Raw genomic sequence first — 18579 nt, 5'->3', positions numbered from 1 at the left:
GTGCTCTGTGGAATTTCAAGAAGTTCTAATGGCTCCTACACAATTTGGCCTTGAGGATAAGTGTAGTTCAGAGACATAACTTCTAACCATAGGACTGGACATCATGGAGAAATACGTGCACTTTGAATGAGTTCAGAAAAACTGTTTCTTTTTATAAGCTAATTGAAGCAGCCAATCAAAACATGGAGTAGAGGGAATGTAAGTCTGCAATGCTGTCTACTGTTTTACATTGCTTTGTGATTAAAAGTGATGTAGAGAATTAAATAATTGTAGTAGTCATAGAGGTAGTGTAAGTCTGCTTCATAGTAAGCAGTATCAGTGTCATAGGAAATGTAGAACATGACTGAGCAAGAAGGGGAAGATATTACTATTCCAGGATTGTGAAAATGATCTTCAACATTTTAATTCTGAAAGTTGCGGAAATGCCAAATGACGGGATTGGCTTACAAGAAATCCAAGAGTTATAAATGGCTCTGACCAGATTTGGCCTTGTGGAAACTTGTGGTAGAGAGCAAGAAGTCATTTATTGCATGTAACGTGTTTTTAAAAACGATGGAGATTTTCTTTCAGAAAGTGGCGGGCTGAAAGTAATAACAGCACAAAAGAGTGTAAGCTGTTCATAGGACATCCTTGGACGTCATGGAAAGTAAGTTAACTTTAAGGAGTTCTGAATTTTCATTTCTTATGTTGTATGGGTTTTTTAAACACAATCATTTTGATTGTGTTTTTTTTCCCCGCTGTTATATGATGAATACCTTCAAGTCACTGTTTTTAGTGAATTTTGATACATTCTGAGAACAGCAAAAATAAACCATTTAACATGTATAATTAATTCTGTACTATTTGCATTTATGATGTATATGTAGAACTGTGTAGGAGGCATGGAGAAGGTGAGGCTTCTGTAAGTGTCAAAGTTGTTGCATGCAGTGCTGCACTTCTGCGTATTCTTTCATATGCTGGACTACATCTGCACAATGAGATACCTAAGCAAAGGAAACACAAGTGATGTGATTGTGAAATGAGCAAAATAAATTGCACGTATTTCATTTACATCACCTGTGTTTCCTATCATTACGAATCACATTGTGCAGATCAAGTTTAGGTCTGTCCAGGGAAACATAGGAGGTTTGAACTTTGTTGAAGAGTGCAGTGGACATGACTCACTTCATTGGTCGACCTTCACATGTATTATCTCCTCTGTACTCTTCAACAAGTGTAAATCTCATCTGCAACCCTGAGTAGGCCTCACCTGAAACAAACCTCTGGATAGTAGACATCTTATTGGCATCCTGAAGCAATTATTTAAAATTTTAGTGTCTTGCGACACTTTTCTGAAACAACAGCAATGCAAAAGATGCACCATGTTTTAAGATAGGCCTCACTTCATCTGCATCAAGATACTGTTAGTTTAAAATGTATATCTTTAGGACTGTGTAGGGGGCCTGGAGAAGCAGAAGCTTCTGTAAGTGTCAACGTTGTTGAAAAACTGTTTGTCCTTCAATCTTTTCCCTTGTCTTTTCTAATTTTTAAATACATTTTTTAATATTTTTCAAATGTTTGTTCTCTCTTTCACAGATTGAAAGTATAAAAACAAAAAGTGAGTAATTTAACGACAATTATAAGGTAAATATTTTGTACTGTTTTCGTTACATTTCTATCACATTTAACTACTATTAGTTCCACTGCTTCATTTCTTTAACCCTCAGTTTCCTGCCTTTGCTACTTCCCTCATTCCTTTCTCTATTACCTACTTACTCAACTCCTTCCACTCTTTTTCTCAGTCCCTCTCTTCTCATAGTTCCTCACTCTTGTTCACTCACTGCGTCTCTATTACTCTTAGTGTCTTTGACTGATCACTCTATCACTACTTGTTCATAATGCTTTCTCTGTGTAGTTGAAGCACACTAAGGGGAATATTATGAACACAGCCAATAAAATTATTGCTCTTTTTATTGGCAGAAAACTGGTGCAAAAGTGGTTTTAGTGGCAGTTTTCTGCCACAAAAGCAGCTTTAGCGACACATTTCTGCCAATAAAAGCTGCAAAACTTTTATTGCCTATGTTGATGATATGGCTCTATGTTAATTACATTTCTTTGCTGTTTCAATTAATCTTTTTCTGTTATTTTTTGTTTTCTGTTTTCTATTTTTTCTCTCTGTTATTCCTCATGTTTTAATCTTATTTTGAACATTCACTCACATTCTCCAAGAAACTCTTCTTTGTTAATGTTATACTCTCTTTTTTTTTCTTTCACTTCGTTATCTATTTTGTTTTTCACAATTATACCCTCTTCTGTCTTTTCTTCGGTAAATAGATCTATTAAACAGTATCTCTTCTTTACTCCCTATAGCTGTCTTTCTTTTAACATCACTCTCTGTTTCCTTTCCTTATACTTACACTTTTTTTTTTTTTTTTTTTTTTTTGGTTAGCTCCCGGTCCGCGTACCGGGAAGCTAACCCGGAAGCGAACCAAAAGAAATAGAGCTTGCCAGAGTGCTAAACATTCTAGCAATTTTTTGGGAAAGGGAAGGTAGTTCTGAAAAGAACTTTTTTTTTATATTTGTGTTGTTTTATATTTTTTTTTTATTTTTTTTTTATTTTTTGTTTTTTGTTTGTTTTTTGAACGATTTTATATTTTTTTTGGTTTTTTTGGGGGGGGGAAACAACAAAAAACAGGCGTTGAAAAGGGCTCAACAGGAGCAAAAAAAAATTACTGGGGGCGGTTAGGGCAATCATGGTGTTCATACGCCAGGTTGAGTGCATTGATGCTCATGTTGCCACAAGCTAATAATGCACGACAGTGCATACATAAGTGAATCATGTGCCCAAAATTTTCTTGAATATTTGGCACAGTTTCCCGTGCCTCTTCTGGTGTTAGAGAAACCGGTATTGTTGGTCTGGCCACAGGAGTTGGTCTTGGATTGTCGTGCATATCCCTTAATTCCGCCCGGCTGTAATTTAGGGGATGTTTCCTCGTCATGTGCCTGTGCATTGTGTGATTTCCAAAGCTATATTTTTTGTCCGTCCCTCTGGACAATTGTTCCTTGCATATCAGGCAGGTGACATACCCCGCGTTGACTTTTTTTTGGCCACGAGGTATTGAAAAAAACTGCCAGATGAAACTGGCTTTCTTTCTGGAAACCCGGGGCAACTCTTCTAAAAATTGTGGTTCTTCTCCCTCCTCATCCATTTCTTCCTCTTCCTCCTCAGTGTTGGTCAGGACCTGGGGAGGTGGTCCTCTCTTCCCATGAGGAGGTGGTGGTGGTGGTGGGGGTCCACCAGCTGAAGCTACCAATGAAGCCATTTTCCAACAAGCAAAATAGGTCTTCCTCTCACAATGATGAAAGTCAGAGTGAGGAAAGAAGGAGGGGTTTTCATCAATTGGGAAAAAACAATACTTCTCAACCAATGAAAAGTGTTATTTTTAAGTCACCTGACCTAGCCTTCCATCATTATGAAACCAAAAGTGAAATGAACCAATGAAAAGTTTTATTAACAAGTCACATGACCTCTCACGCTCATGTTACGCGCTGCGGAACGCTCCCCGGTTAGCTTCCGGGTCGCTAAGCTTCGCGCCCCGGTCCGCGCCCCGGGACACTTCCGGGTGCGCTAACGCGATACGTCACAAGACGCATTTCGCGGCAACGCGATACGTCGCGCTTTCGCGCCGCGGATCGCTTCCGGGGAGCTGCGTTTCGCGCCTCGGTCCGCGCCCCGGGGCACTTCCGGGTGCGCTAACGCAGTACGTCATAAGACGCATTACGCGGCAACGCGATACCGTCACTATGTTGATTTCTTACCGGTTCGCGGACCAGGTCGCGGAATCAAATTGAGCTAACGGGAAGCTTCCCGGTTCGCGGACCGGGAGCGAAACAAAAAAAATATTTAAAAAAAATTATTAATAAACATATAAAATATATTTTTGGATTTAAAGAAGAATACATTTTACAGCTATAGATATTAGCTTTTAAAAAACCAATGAAATTCACTGAAAAAACCATAGGTTATAGACCATATATAGTTAGGAATTAGCATTTACAAAACCTTGAAAATTCACTGAAAAAACCATAGGTTATAGACCATATATAGTTAGGAATTAGCATTTAAAAAACCTTATTTTACTCACACAAAACCATTGAAATTCCATATATAGTTAGTTGTACTAACTATATATCGCGCACCCGCAATCCACTGCTGATCATGTCACATATTACATCATTCATGACATGGTCAGTGACATCACTGATGACATCACTGATGACATCTCAAATGACATCACTGATGACATCACTGATGACATCTCACATGACATCACTGATGACATCACTGATAACATCTCAAATGACATCACTGATAACATCTCAAATGACATCACTGATGACATCTCATTTGACATCAATGGTCACATCACTGATGATATCATTCATGTGACAATACAATGCATCTCCTCACACTTTAATATAACCTCTGTTACACCCAGTGTTAAATACAGAATATATTTTTTTAAACAATTGACACACCAATACTAGTTACTACATACGCACTCACTGATTCCTACGTCTACACACACATTCACTCATTCACCCATACAATCATTCATACATACAATCACTCATCTTTACAACACTATCATATGCACTCATACACCCTATACAGACACTCACACTCTGCCACTCATCCTTGGAGTTACTCACACACCTAGTCAGTCCTGTAAAGAATCAATCACACTTCCATTTTCTAATCTATACAGTTAAACATAGAGTACCTTACATTTTCAAACATATTCTAACACATACTTACTCTCTTATAAATCATTGATACAAGAACACATTGATCTGCACAGAGTCACACATCTCCCAGCCAGCCACACACACACTCAGTCTCCCATACAAATACTTGGACAATCAATCAATAACCCATATAGTTACTCATATAGCTACTGATCAACACATGCAGCAGTTTACAGAATACCAGACATAATGATGCACAAATTAAGACAGTTTAGTCACTAACCTATGCATTCAGTGAGACACATTTAATCACTCACTCATACAGTCAGTCACGCACCTACTAAAACCTTCATTCAGACACTTATACATCCACTCATTCAGTTCTGATGTGATGTCATCAGTGATGTCATTTGAGATGTCATCAGTGATGTCATCAGTGATGTCATTTGAGGTGTCATCAGTGATGTCATCAGTGATGTCACTGACCATGTCATGAATGATGTAATATGTGACATGATCAGCAGTGGATTGCGGGTGCGCGATATATAGTTAGTACAACTAACTATATATGGAATTTCAATGGTTTTGTGTGAGTAAAATAAGGTTTTTTAAATGCTAATTCCTAACTATATATGGTCTATAACCTATGGTTTTTTCAGTGAATATATATATATATATATATCCAACAAAGTTCAAACAACGTAAATCACGCTCTCAGAGTCCAACATAAACACCGTACGCCAAGTCCAAGGGTGTTTATTAACACAAACTACATGTTTCGGCCTGACAAAGGCCTTGCTCACGTTAGTGCCATTGTTCGTGCATACAAAATAAATAGAAGTATCACAAGAAGGTATGGACATCGAAAGTGGACTGGGATCAGGGAAAGGTAAAACCGGCAGACATGTTGGAACAGTAATTGAGAAAGCACATAGTCAAAAAATCAAAACAATTGCAAAAGAATGCTTGCAAACACGCGTTGCACTACGGACATCAGACATCCTCAAAGAAAAAAAAATATATATATATATATATAGATATATGTATGTATGTATGTATATATATATAAATATATATATATATGTATATATGTATATATGTATGTATAGATATATATATGTATATAATTCATAATGTAACAATTTTGAAATTATGAGATAAATTACAACTATTAGTTTTAAAAATAGTTTTAAAGTAAATATGTGTAAATATATATTAATTATTTTATATGTGTGTTGAACTTTTTTTAAATTGAGTTAATTTGCTACATTTGTTAAAATATATGTTAAATGTATTTTATTTTTTCATTAATGTTAATATTTATATAATTTAAAATGCATTAATTTATTTATATTTAAATACGTTATTTAGTACAACGATGTTAATACATCAATATTTGTCTAATATTTTTGTACTTACCATTATAAACATATGATGACAATATTTTTGTCATCGATATTTTGGTCATGCTATTTTTGTATTGTAATTACAAAAAGGGGGTGGTGATGGACAGAGTATCTGAGTTAATCAGAACACTCCTACCCAGTCAACAGATCAGGGCTTGATCCATCACCGTTTTTTAGCTCACTGCACCATCCCAGTTCAGAACCTGGCTATATGCAAATTAGTCTGTCCCTGGCCCAGTGCATCATGGGAACAGGGCAGACCAAACTACCAAGCCAATTCTTCACTAGAAAGGAAACAAGCTTCCGGGGACCGGTTTCTGGCATTACAGCCGTCTTCGGCCCGGCTTGCTTGAATCCTGATGGTGCAATGAGCAAGGGACTCATGTCTGAGCATACCCCTTCCACACTCATGGTGGCCAAAATAATTACAAAAAGGGGGTGGTGATGGACAGAGTATCTGAGTTAATCAGAACACTCCTACCCAGTCAACAGATCAGGGCTTGATCCATCACCGTTTTTTAGCTCACTGCACCATCCCAGTTCAGAACCTGGCTATATGCAAATTAGTCTGTCCCTGGCCCAGTGCATCATGGGAACAGGGCAGACCAAACTACCAAGCCAATTCTTCACTGGAAAGGAAACAAGCTTCCGGGGACCGGTTTCTGGCATTACAGCCGTCTTCGGCCCGGCTTGCTTGAATCCTGATGGTGCAATGAGCAAGGGACTCATGTCTGAGCATACCCCTTCCACACTCATGGTGGCCAAAATAATTACAAAAAGGGGGTGGTGATGGACAGAGTATCTGAGTTAATCAGAACACTCCTACCCAGTCAACAGATCAGGGCTTGTCCACCCTAAGCGTGGAAGGGTATACTCAGATGTGAGTCCCTTGCTCATTGCACCATCAGGATTCAAGCAAGCCGGGCCGAAGACGGCTGTAATGCCAGAAACCGGTCCCCGGAAGCTTGTTTCCTTCCCAGTGTAAGAATTGGCTTTTGTAGTCTGGTCTGCCCTGTTCCCATGATGCACTGGGCCAGGGACAGACTAATTTGCATACAGCCAGGTTCTGAAACTGGGATGGTGCAATGAGCTAAAAAACGGTGTTGGATCTAGCCCTGATCTTTTGACTGGGTGAGAGTACTCTGCTTAATTCAGAGACTCTGTCCATCACCATCCCTTGTTGTTAATAATTTTGTCCACCCTAAGCGTGGAAGGGTATACTCAGATGTGAGTCCCTTGCTCATTGCACCATCAGGATTCAAGCAAGCCGGGCCGAAGACGGCTGTAATGCCAGAAACCGGTCCCCGGAAGCTTGTTTCCTTCCCAGTGTAAGAATTGGCTTTTGTAGTCTGGTCTGCCCTGTTCCCATGATGCACTGGGCCAGGGACAGACTAATTTGCATACAGCCAGGTTCTGAAACTGGGATGGTGCAATGAGCTAAAAAACGGTGTTGGATCTAGCCCTGATCTTTTGACTGGGTGAGAGTACTCTGCTTAATTCAGAGACTCTGTCCATCACCATCCCTTGTTGTTAATAATTTTGTCCACCCTAAGCGTGGAAGGGTATACTCAGATGTGAGTCCCTTGCTCATTGCACCATCAGGATTCAAGCAAGCCGGGCCGAAGACGGCTGTAATGCCAGAAACCGGTCCCCGGAAGCTTGTTTCCTTCCCAGTGTAAGAATTGGCTTTTGTAGTCTGGTCTGCCCTGTTCCCATGATGCACTGGGCCAGGGACAGACTAATTTGCATACAGCCAGGTTCTGAAACTGGGATGGTGCAATGAGCTAAAAAACGGTGTTGGATTGTGTTGATGGAAATGCATGCTTTTCTTTTCTTTTTTAGGAACCATTCAATAGCTTGAAGTCCATCTTGATGGTCGATGCATGTATACAGATTCGCTACATCTAGAGTAATGAGAAGCATGTCATCCTCCCATTGTATATTCTCAATAATCCTAAGGAAGTCCTGAGTGTCTCTGACAAAAGATGGGAGGTCCTTGACAAAGGGTGATAGGTAATTGTCAATAAATCTTGAGGTTGCTTCTAGAAGACTTCCTATGGATGAGACAATTGGTCTCCCAGGTGGGTGCTTGATGTTTTTGTGCACCTTTGGCAGGTGGTAAAAAGTGGGGATGATCGGGTGTGCACAATGTAGATATTCATGTTCATTCTTGCTCAACATACCCTCATCCATCCAATTTTTGAGGAGTCCATGATATTCCAAGATGCATTTATCAAATTCCATCTTGGTAATGACCTCATAACATTCTTTGTCTTCCAATTGTTTCAAAGCCTCCATTTTATATTGATCTTTATCAAAAATTACAATGTTCCCCCCTTTGTCAGAGGATTTGATCTCTATGCTGTTGTCTTCCTTAAGTGATTTTATTGCTTGCCATTCCATGCTGGATATATTAGATTTTTTTCTTGTGATTTCCATCCTCTTAGAGATCATTTTGTCCAAATCTTGGAGTACTGCGTCATTGAAGACGTCGATCGCATCATGTGTCACATGTGGCAGAAATTTAGATTTTTTCTTGAATTTGCTAGGGTCTCTCTTTTGTATGATTTCTTCCCTCCTTAGGATCTCCCCTGAGCTAGGCACATCTTCACTGCCTGCTAAAATATGTGTGGTTTGAAGGAGAGATAGATCATCATCTATGAGATCACTAGTCATTTCGTCAGTTGTGCCAAAGGCAGCTATTTGTTCCGATGGCGGACGATTAGCAAAGATCTTATCTAGCTTCAACTTCCTTGTGAATTTGAAAATGTCAATCCTTGTCTCTACAGGGTCAAAATTGGCAGTCGGGCAGAAAGACATGCCTCTTCTCAGTACCTTTTCTTCATAGATCGAAAGTTTTCTCTGAGAGAGGTTGACGATAGTGTTCTCATGTTTTATCGTTTCGCCCCCCTTCCCTTGCTCCGGGTCACTACTGATGTTGAATCTTGTGCGGCCCCTTCTCCCGCGCCTTGTTTTCCTCCTTTTTTTGTGTATTTTTTCCTCATCTGAGGTTGGGGGCGTTGTCGTGTTTCTTTCAACACCTCGAATTCGTCTAAAAAAGGCTCTCTGGCATCTGCTCCTTCTGTTGGTCTTCTGCTCGTTCTTGTTGATTCATCCTCAGATGTTGCAACCTCTGATTCTGAGGTGACGTTATCATTTGCCCGTGTTGTTCCTTGGGCGAGCCTTTTCCTCGTAGCGTCGAATTTTTTCGCGAAGGTAAGGATTCTGCCTGTCAAGTAGTCCTGCTCATCGCGTTGGAACTTACTTTGTTTCCTTTTCTTGATGACAATTTCATATTCTTTAAGTCGTTTCTGCATATTGGCACGTAGGTCTTCAATGGCTTTGGTATCTTTTTCTTTTCCAATCAAGTCTTCTATTCTTTGGATCTCAGCAAGAGCTTTGTCCCGATCGCTCCATGCATACTGTACTAGCATTAGGAGCATGCCTTTACAGGAATTCGCTACATACGCCGCCCAGTCTTTTAATAGTTGGGGGTCCGGATTTTCGTATGATGGGACAGTGAAGATTCGCAGGCCTCTAGGAACTCTGTTACAATCCGCATATCTTTGGAGTGATGTCGCCTCCCACCATTTGCGTATTTCACGCTCTTGCATTTTCTCTAATTGATGGAAAAGTGTTTGCACGTTGTTCATAGATGTTGATGGCAAACTCAAAGGCTCTGATCTTTTTGTCGCTACAGCATTCAGACTTTTGAATACCTCATCTGCGTCTCTCTCCCTTTCTGCATTCAAGGACATGGTGACAGGGAGGACCTTGGCACTTGCGTTTACACGCTGTAATAGATAACAGCGTTTCCTTAAGCGGGGCAACAGAAGTTACGGGGGGTCTGCTAAGTTGGTTAGCTAACGGGACAGAGGTAAGGAAATTAACAGTCTATTTCCGGATGCCGGTATCACACAGCGCTTACCCGTCTCCGGACGTCCACAGGAGCCGAGGCGTTCTGCGGTCTCACGGGTTGGGCAGGCGCCGTACCAGGTTCCTCCACAGCAATAATTCCAAACTCCGCAATGCGGTCGTCACGATGGATTCTTCTGTTACCTCGGGGCTAACGGCCAAATTAACTTTCAGCACCGAACGGTCACCGCCGTTGCTCCGCCACGTCCCGGAAAAAAAAAAAAAAATAAAAATAAAAAATATATATATATATATATATATATATATATATATATATATATATATATATATATGTGTTACCACTGCTGCCGGTAGTCCAGGGCTTTATCTTTGCGGCGGTCCCTCCAAAAAAAACAGCGTTTTTTGAAATAACTCGAACCACACTTTCTCCGTTCAGAAAGTACTTGGGACACTCCGGGATGCTTCCAAATAACTTCATTTCCTCATTCCTTATCACACATTGGAACATTTGCTGGCCCCCAGTGGTGCCTTCCTTTTCATAAATCTCGGAATTCCAGTATCATCCCAGACAGTTGTCGGACCATTTATGAGGAAGTACTGCAGCGTCACACTACAAGCTCTTTAGCTGCACTCCACTGTGGCACTTCCGAAGAACAGGGATGTGATATATGTACAAGAATATGTTGCAACTCTGTGCTTCCCTCTGCACTGCTGCACAAACTGCAGCCATGCGGTGACACAGGCACCCTTGCACCATGGTGCAAGGATGTCTGTGTTGTGCGGAGATTGTTTTTGTGCAGGAAGAGACACCTTCCTGCACAAAAATAATCAGTAAATGCATTTTCCTCTTTCAAAGTATGCTGTGGAATGCAGCATGCATCGAAAGAGGAAAAAATGAGAAGAAATTAGAACAATTTTCCTCGTTGCGCCTTGCTACACCAACTCTAGGATGGCGCAGCATTTACGCACATCTCCAGATTTACGATTTCTCATGAATCTGGAGATGTGTCTTGTTCTATGGGTGTTACGTGGGAACACCCACAGCAACACCTATGGAATGCCCCTTCAACGCAAAGTTCTGTGTATGAAGGGGTCGTATTTACAAGGAGAGGAAAAACCAAGCAGGGTGGCTTTTCCTCTCCTTGTAAATATGAAGGGGTGCCTGGCTCAATCACTACGTTACAAAAAGTGATGTACTGGTGGCACAGGGTCCTTGTAAATCTGCCCCATAAGTGCTTAGGTATTGGCAGACTGATACAATAAGAACATAGTGCTGGATGGGTGATTGAAGAAATGCATGAGACTGACAGGAGGTATCCTACGCTGCATGGGTACTACTTCAGTATATAATGAAGTGGACCAATAACATGTATCTGCTTATAGATTTGTAGGGATTATGCACAGATTATTTTATGGGTTGGTGCCTAGGTTATTTTATAAGAATACCACTAGTACCTAGAATGATGACAGTGCTGCAAACAGAGTGAACACTTAATTTATAAGTGCTTATATATTGGTGGAGTGATAAGATAAGTAGATAATGGTAGATAAGTGATTAAAGAAGTGCATGGGACTGGCTGGACGATTCCTACACTGCATGATTACTAACTGGGTATTTAGAAGAGTGTATCAATAGTATGTACTAGTTCGAGGTCTGCTTGGATAGTGCACAACATATTATAGCTGTACTTGTGTTAGTAGCTAGGCCATTCCATAACTTCATGACTAGTAACTAGAATATTAACAGTATTGTAAACAGAGTGTATAGCGAATTTGTAAGTGCTTAGGTATTGGTGGAGTAATAGGATAAGTAGATAGTGCTGGATGGGTGATTGGAGAAATGCATAGGACAGACAGGAGGATTCCTACACTGCATAGGTACTGACTGGGTATTTAGAAGAGTGTATCAATAGTCTGTAGCTGGTTAGAGGTGTGCATGCATTGTGTACAAAATATTGTAGCTGCACTTGTGTTAGTGACTACGCCTTTCCTTAAGTATAGGACTAATAACTGGAGTAATTTCAGTGTTGCAAAGAAAGTGCATGCCGAATGTATATGTGCTTATGTATTGATGGAGTGATAGGATACGTAGATAGTGCTTGATGGGTGAATGGAGAAGTGCATGGGACAGACAGAATGATTCCTAGACTGCATAGGTACTAACTGGGTATTTAGAAGAGCGTATGAATAGTATGTTGCTATTTAGAGGTCTGCATGCATAGTGCACAGAATATTGTAGCTGTACTAGTATTGGTGTGTCTTTGGTTTCAAGAATCGTAGTCTGTATTTTAGGGTGTGAGGAGGTGCATCAGATGATCACGTGGATGATGTCACGAATGATGTAATGTCTGAGGTCATTATCAGTACATTGCGGGGGGTAAGTTATAGTTAGTTCAGGTAACTATAACTGTTGAATTTGACTGGTTGTGTATAAGTGAAATCTGAGTCTAACTATACCGTTCCTGTAATCTTAGTATTTTTCAGCAAATTTCTAGTTTTTAACATTAAGTAAGATGCATATCACAATGGATGGTGGGGGGTTGGAAGCAGGGCCCGGCATTGTGCTGGCCCCACCCAAGCTTGCTGCTCCTGTCTTTCCTCCTCCTAGCCATCCATTGTCCAAGTCCATGTCCCTGCTCCCTTATTACAGCCCTGTGTGGCTGTTGTTCTGCCACTGGCCTTCCTGCCTTCTCAGAACAGTTAGCTTGCTGCCCCTTCCACCTCCTCCCTATCCTCTGTTGTCTGAATCCATGGACTAGTCTCCTCCCTCCTGCCATGCACGGTCTGATGTGCTGCCACTGCCCTCCATTTAGCATGATGTACCAGTCCTCTACTCCTGCCCTCCATTGCCCAATTCTATGCGCCATCATTGACCTCCTGCTTAGCCTCTGTGCTTAGCTTGCTGCCCCTATTTTTCTTCCCCCTGCCCTCCGATGTCTGTGTGCATGACCCTGCTCCATCCTTTTTGCCCACCATGTTCCATGGACCTGCCACTCCTATCTACTCTGAGTGTTCTGTTGAGCTGCCACTCCCCTCCCACCTGTCTAGCATTGTCAGATGACTGTAACCTGTCCCTGCCACCTTCACCCTGCCTGTCCACATTCCATGCCCCTATCCCCTTCCTCCTGTCCTCCAGGGTCCATTTTACTGCCACACCTTTCTGCCATCCCTGGTCTGTTGTGCTGCAACTGCTCCTCCTGCCTGCCCCACGTGGTCTGTTGTGAGGCCCCTTCCCCTGAACTCTCTTGTCTGTGCCCAAGTCCTGACCCTCCTTTCTATCCTCCATTGTCCTTTGTGCATGCCCCTGCACCCGCCTTCTTACCCATGATAGCCATTGTGCTGCCATTAACCCTCCTGCCTGCCATGCATGGTCTTCTGTGCTGCCACAACCCCATCCCACCTTCCCTGTGTGGTCAGCTAGCTGCCCCTGACCCCCTCCCACCTTCCCTCCATGGTCTGTGTGTATGCCATTATAGTCTCACTGTTGATCTCCATGGTGTGTCTTGCTTCTAGTGCCCATGGTTCCTGACCTCCATCGTCATCTTGCTGCTCCTGCCCTGCCCTCTTGCTCCCAGCCCTCTGCTTACATGTGCAGACCCCTATTACCTTCCTACTGGCTTGTCTGTTCCATTGTAATGCCCCTCATCCGTCCCTCCTGCCCTTTATGGTCCGCTATGCTGCAGCATTCTCTCCTGTCTGTCCATTATGGTCAGCTAGCTACCACTGCCTCTTTACCCTCTGTTCTCTGTTGTTCATGTGCATGGTCCTGTCCCCTCCCCATTGCTTTCTATGGATTGTTGTGCTGCACTCCTGTCCCTCATGCCTTGTGTGGTATATTGTGCTACTGCAAACCCTGATGCCTGCCCTGTAGGGTCAGTTCGGTGCACCTCTCCATGTCACTCCTGTCCTCTGTTATCCAAGTCTATGTCCCTACCCCAATTCCCCCAGCCTTCCATGATCCAATGTACAATACTTGCTAACATTTTGAACTTGGTAAGAGGAAGATTTTGAAAAAAAACTGAGGTATTGATTTTCTTCTTTGACTTACATTGAAAAAGAGGAGATTGTAAACAGGAGACAGATCAAATAAAGCCCATTTGGGCTTAAAAACATTGGAGGTTTCCTGGCTGAATCGGGTCTGTTGGCATGTATGGTTGTACTACCACTGCCTCTTCCTTCTGCCCACAATGGTCTATTATATTGCCATAGCCTCTCTTGCCAGTCCTGTATTGTTGGTTTGTTGCCCCTGCCCCCTTTCCACTGCCCTCCATAGCCTTGGCACCCTCCTACCTGCCTTCAGTTTTCAGAGTCCGTGTCCCTGGCCTCTGCCTCTCAACAGTATCCTAATGAACAACTAGATTCTGGTCAAATCACCTAATCTCCCCATGTATAAAACCAAAATAAATTTGTTCTTGTGTGATGTAACCAATGCTCATGTAAAGGACTCCAATACCTGACAAGTCTGTACTATATAAAACTGCAAAAACACAAAAAATAAAAAGTGTTTTGCACACTTCTATCATTGGGCTATATGTGCGCTACATCTGGGTGATATTTGTGCTACATTTGGGCTCTTTTGTCTCTGGTGGCCATCTTGGGAGATTTATTTGTTATGAAGTTTCCTAATTTCCTCATTTACTGCAGTCTCCTCAGTAGGAATTGCTTTCAGTTTTTTACTTTGATTCTATCAAGAAGGTATTCAGATTTGTCCCACATTTGTCATAAATTCTGAATGTTAGCAGTCTAGTTGCTCATTAGATCACTGTAGTAAAGCTACTGCTCACCACGGAAGTCTGCTGCTGGTATTAAAAGTGCATGTTTCAGTCTGCATGTCAGAATGTTTTAATGAAATAGAAGAGGATTTGAGAAGTCACTCAAAATGTGCCCTAATTTTTCTTTCTTCAGCACTAATCATAATTTCTATGGCAAAATCATCCCCCTCGTGTTCCTTTTTAAATTAAATATTTTAAGTGTTACCAGTTTATTCCAATCAAAATGGCATCAGGTGTGCCATACTTTTGTCATAAGTAAGACAGTTAGCACTCTAGTTGTTCTTAAGAACACTCTGGGACATTCTGTCATTGAGCTATACGTGGGCTACATCTGGATGATATTTGTGCTACATTTGGGCTCTTTTGTCTCTGGTGGCCATCGTGGGAGACTTATTTGGTATGAAGTTTCCTAATTTCCTCATTTACTGCAGTCCACTCAGTCGGAAATACTTTCAGTTTTTTACTTTGGTTCCATCAAGAAGGCATTTAGATGTGTCACACATTTGCCATAAATTCTGAATGTTAGCACTCTAGTTGCTCATTGGATCACTGTAGTAAAGCTACTGCTCAACAGGGAAGTCTGCTGCTGGTATTCAAAGTGCATGTTTCAGTCTGCATGTCAGAATATTTTAATGAAATAGAAGAGGATTTGAGAAGTCATTCAAAATGTGCCCTAATTTTTCTTTCTGTAGCACTAATCATACTTTCTATGGAAAAATGAACCCCCTGATATTGTTCCTTTTAAAATGAAATGTTTTAAGAGTTACCACTTTATTCCAATCAAGATGGCTTCAGGTGTGCAATATGTTTGTCATAAGTAGGATTGTTAGCGCTCTAGTTGTTCTTTAGAACACGCTGGGAAACTGCAGTAGAACACAAAGGAATCAACTGACAGTCTCAGACCTTGTTGGATGTACATGTTTTACTGAGAATGTCAGACTTCATTCTCACATGACTAAGAAAGATATTGTGAATTTACAGAAAATATTCTCTCAATTTAGCGAATAGATCACTTTCCAAACCTCTGTGGAAAAAGCATGAGAAAATAGTTTTCTCTCAAACATGATTCATGATATCCCAGCAGAAGGCTTTTTCACATGGTAAAATGACCTTAGAACACACCACAATTCCTAAAATGAGTAGGGTACCATCAACAAATGATTTATAATGCAACTAAAGTCTTAACACCTTCTATTAACTGCATTATTTTTTAATGAGGTGATATCATGTGTATTGGTCCCAAGATGGCTGCCAACACTTCTTGGATGAAGTGCTGACAGCCAATAAGATCTCACAATGAGATGTGTAGTTAGGCTCTGCCCATATATATATATATTTCTTTTTCCATTAATATTTAAAAAAACTACTGAACGGAATTACACCATTTAACAAAAGGTCTCTTTCTGAACCAAGGGCTAACATTTTGCCAAATTTGGTGCAATTCTGTTCAGCAGTTCGGGTTGTAGCCGTGTCTAAAGTTTTCAAGGGAAAATTGCATGGAGAAAACACGTTTTGGGATCCCCCTTTTTTTTGTTGCCCTTGCTTGCCAAATCACCCCGAAACGTTCAAGATAGGAGTGGCCTGAAGCAGGCCATAAGTTTTGGTAAATTTCGCAAAGGTTCGTCAATCGGCGGCAAAGTTATTGGGAATGATATATATATATATATATATATATTTATATACATATATATATATATATATTTCCACACAATCCACTCCAATCAGGCTAGAAGAATAACCAGCACACCAATATCGTAGATGATGATTTTTAATTCAAGCCCCTAACCCCCACAACAGACGCGTTTCGCCAGAAGGCTTCGTCTATATATATATATATATATATATATATATATATATATATATATATATATATATTCACTGAAAAAACCATAGGTTATAGACCATATATAGTTAGGAATTAGCATTTACAAAACCTTGAAAATTCACTGAAAAAACCATAGGTTATAGACCATATATAGTTAGGAATTAGCATTTAAAAAACCTTATTTTACTCACACAAAACCATTGAAATTCCATATATAGTTAGTTGCACTAACTATATATCGCGCACCCGCAATCCACTGCTGATCATGTCACATATTACATCATTCATGACATGGTCAGTGACATCACTGATGACATCACTGATGACATCTCAAATGACATCACTGATGACATCACTGATGACAACATCCAGTGACTGTATGTTTCTGTAAAGTTAAAATATGTCTTACATATTGAAGAATGAGTGGATGTATAAGTGTCTGGATGAAGGATTTAGTAGGTGCGTGACTGACTGTATGAGTGAGTGATTAAATGTGTCTCACTGAATGCATGGGTTAGTGACTAAACTGTCTTAATTTGTGCATCATTATGTCTGTTGTTCTGTAAACTGCTGCATGTGTTGATCATTAGCTATACGAGAGGCTATATGTGTTATTAATTGGTTGCCCAAGTATTTCTATGGGAGATTGAGTGTGTGTGGGGGTGGCTGGAAGGTGTGTGACTCTATGCATAGATGTGTGAGCAGTTTATTCACTAGGTGTATGAGTTCAAGAGTGCATGTGGAAACAGCTACATGGGCAGTTGACTGTGTGCATGAGTGTATTGATGAGTGAATGGATATCTCAATGCTACATGTCATAGTAAGTACATATGTAAAACACAGTACATGTGAGAGTTGGCATATATAAATAACTGTGCATGAGAGCCACTGAATGAGTGAGTGGTTGTATCGATCATTGTGAACTTGTATCAGGGATTGTATAAGAGAGTAAATATGTGTTAGTATATGTTTCAATAAGTAAGGTGTGTTTAACTGTATAGTTGAAGAAATGGAGGTGAGATTGTTTCTTTGCATGACTGACTGGGTGTGTGAGTAACTCCATGGATGAGTGGCAGTGTGTGAGTGTCTGTATACACTGAGTGTATCTAAGGTTATATTAGAGTCTGAAGAGGTTTATCGTATTAGCACAAGAATGATGTCAAATGAGATGTCATCAGTGATGTCATCAGTGATGTCATTTGAGATGTCATCAGTGATGTCATCAGTGATGTCACTGACCATGTCATGAATGATGTAATATGTGACATGATCAGCAGTGGATTGCGGGTGCGCGATATATAGTTAGTGCAACTAACTATATATGGAATTTCAATGGTTTTGTGTGAGTAAAATAAGGTTTTTTAAATGCTAATTCCTAACTATATATGGTCTATAACCTATGGTTTTTTCAGTGAATTTTCAAGGTTTTGTAAATGCTAATTCCTAAATATATATGATCTATAACCTATGGTTTTTTCAGTGAATTTCAATGGTTTTTTAATAGCAAATATCATAAGCTGTCGAATGTCAAGTACGTGGTAAGTGAAAACATTTTCGTGTTTATGCACACTGATCTGCTTTGAATGGTGCCCCCTCATTTCTATTAGGAGTACTCTCTCTTTGCAGATAGTGAAAGGTAGTTAACGCAGGCCTTTGCCCCCGTTGTAATCCGTCGTGCCTGCTTCTCTCTCCATTTGATTGATTGTTATCCAAGTATTTACTGTTTTAGAATTAGTTCTCTTTGGTTCATTCTCTATTTACAAACAAACACAGAGTCGCAATACTCTGTTTAGTCTTTGCAGATAACGAAAAATCGTGTAAAAAAAAGAAAAGGAATCGAGCAAAATCAGTAGGCCACTAATGGGATCTCTTTTTGACCTCGCTAAAATAGAAACATTAGGAACAACCCCTCATGACAAATACAAAACTAGTGAGATGAACTGAACTCCACACAATGATGGCTGCAAAACAG

This window comes from Lissotriton helveticus, chromosome 1_1, assembly GCF_964261635.1.
Source record: "Lissotriton helveticus chromosome 1_1, aLisHel1.1, whole genome shotgun sequence".
Classification (NCBI taxonomy): domain Eukaryota; kingdom Metazoa; phylum Chordata; class Amphibia; order Caudata; family Salamandridae; genus Lissotriton; species Lissotriton helveticus.
Note: the sequence above shows the minus strand (reverse complement) of the source record.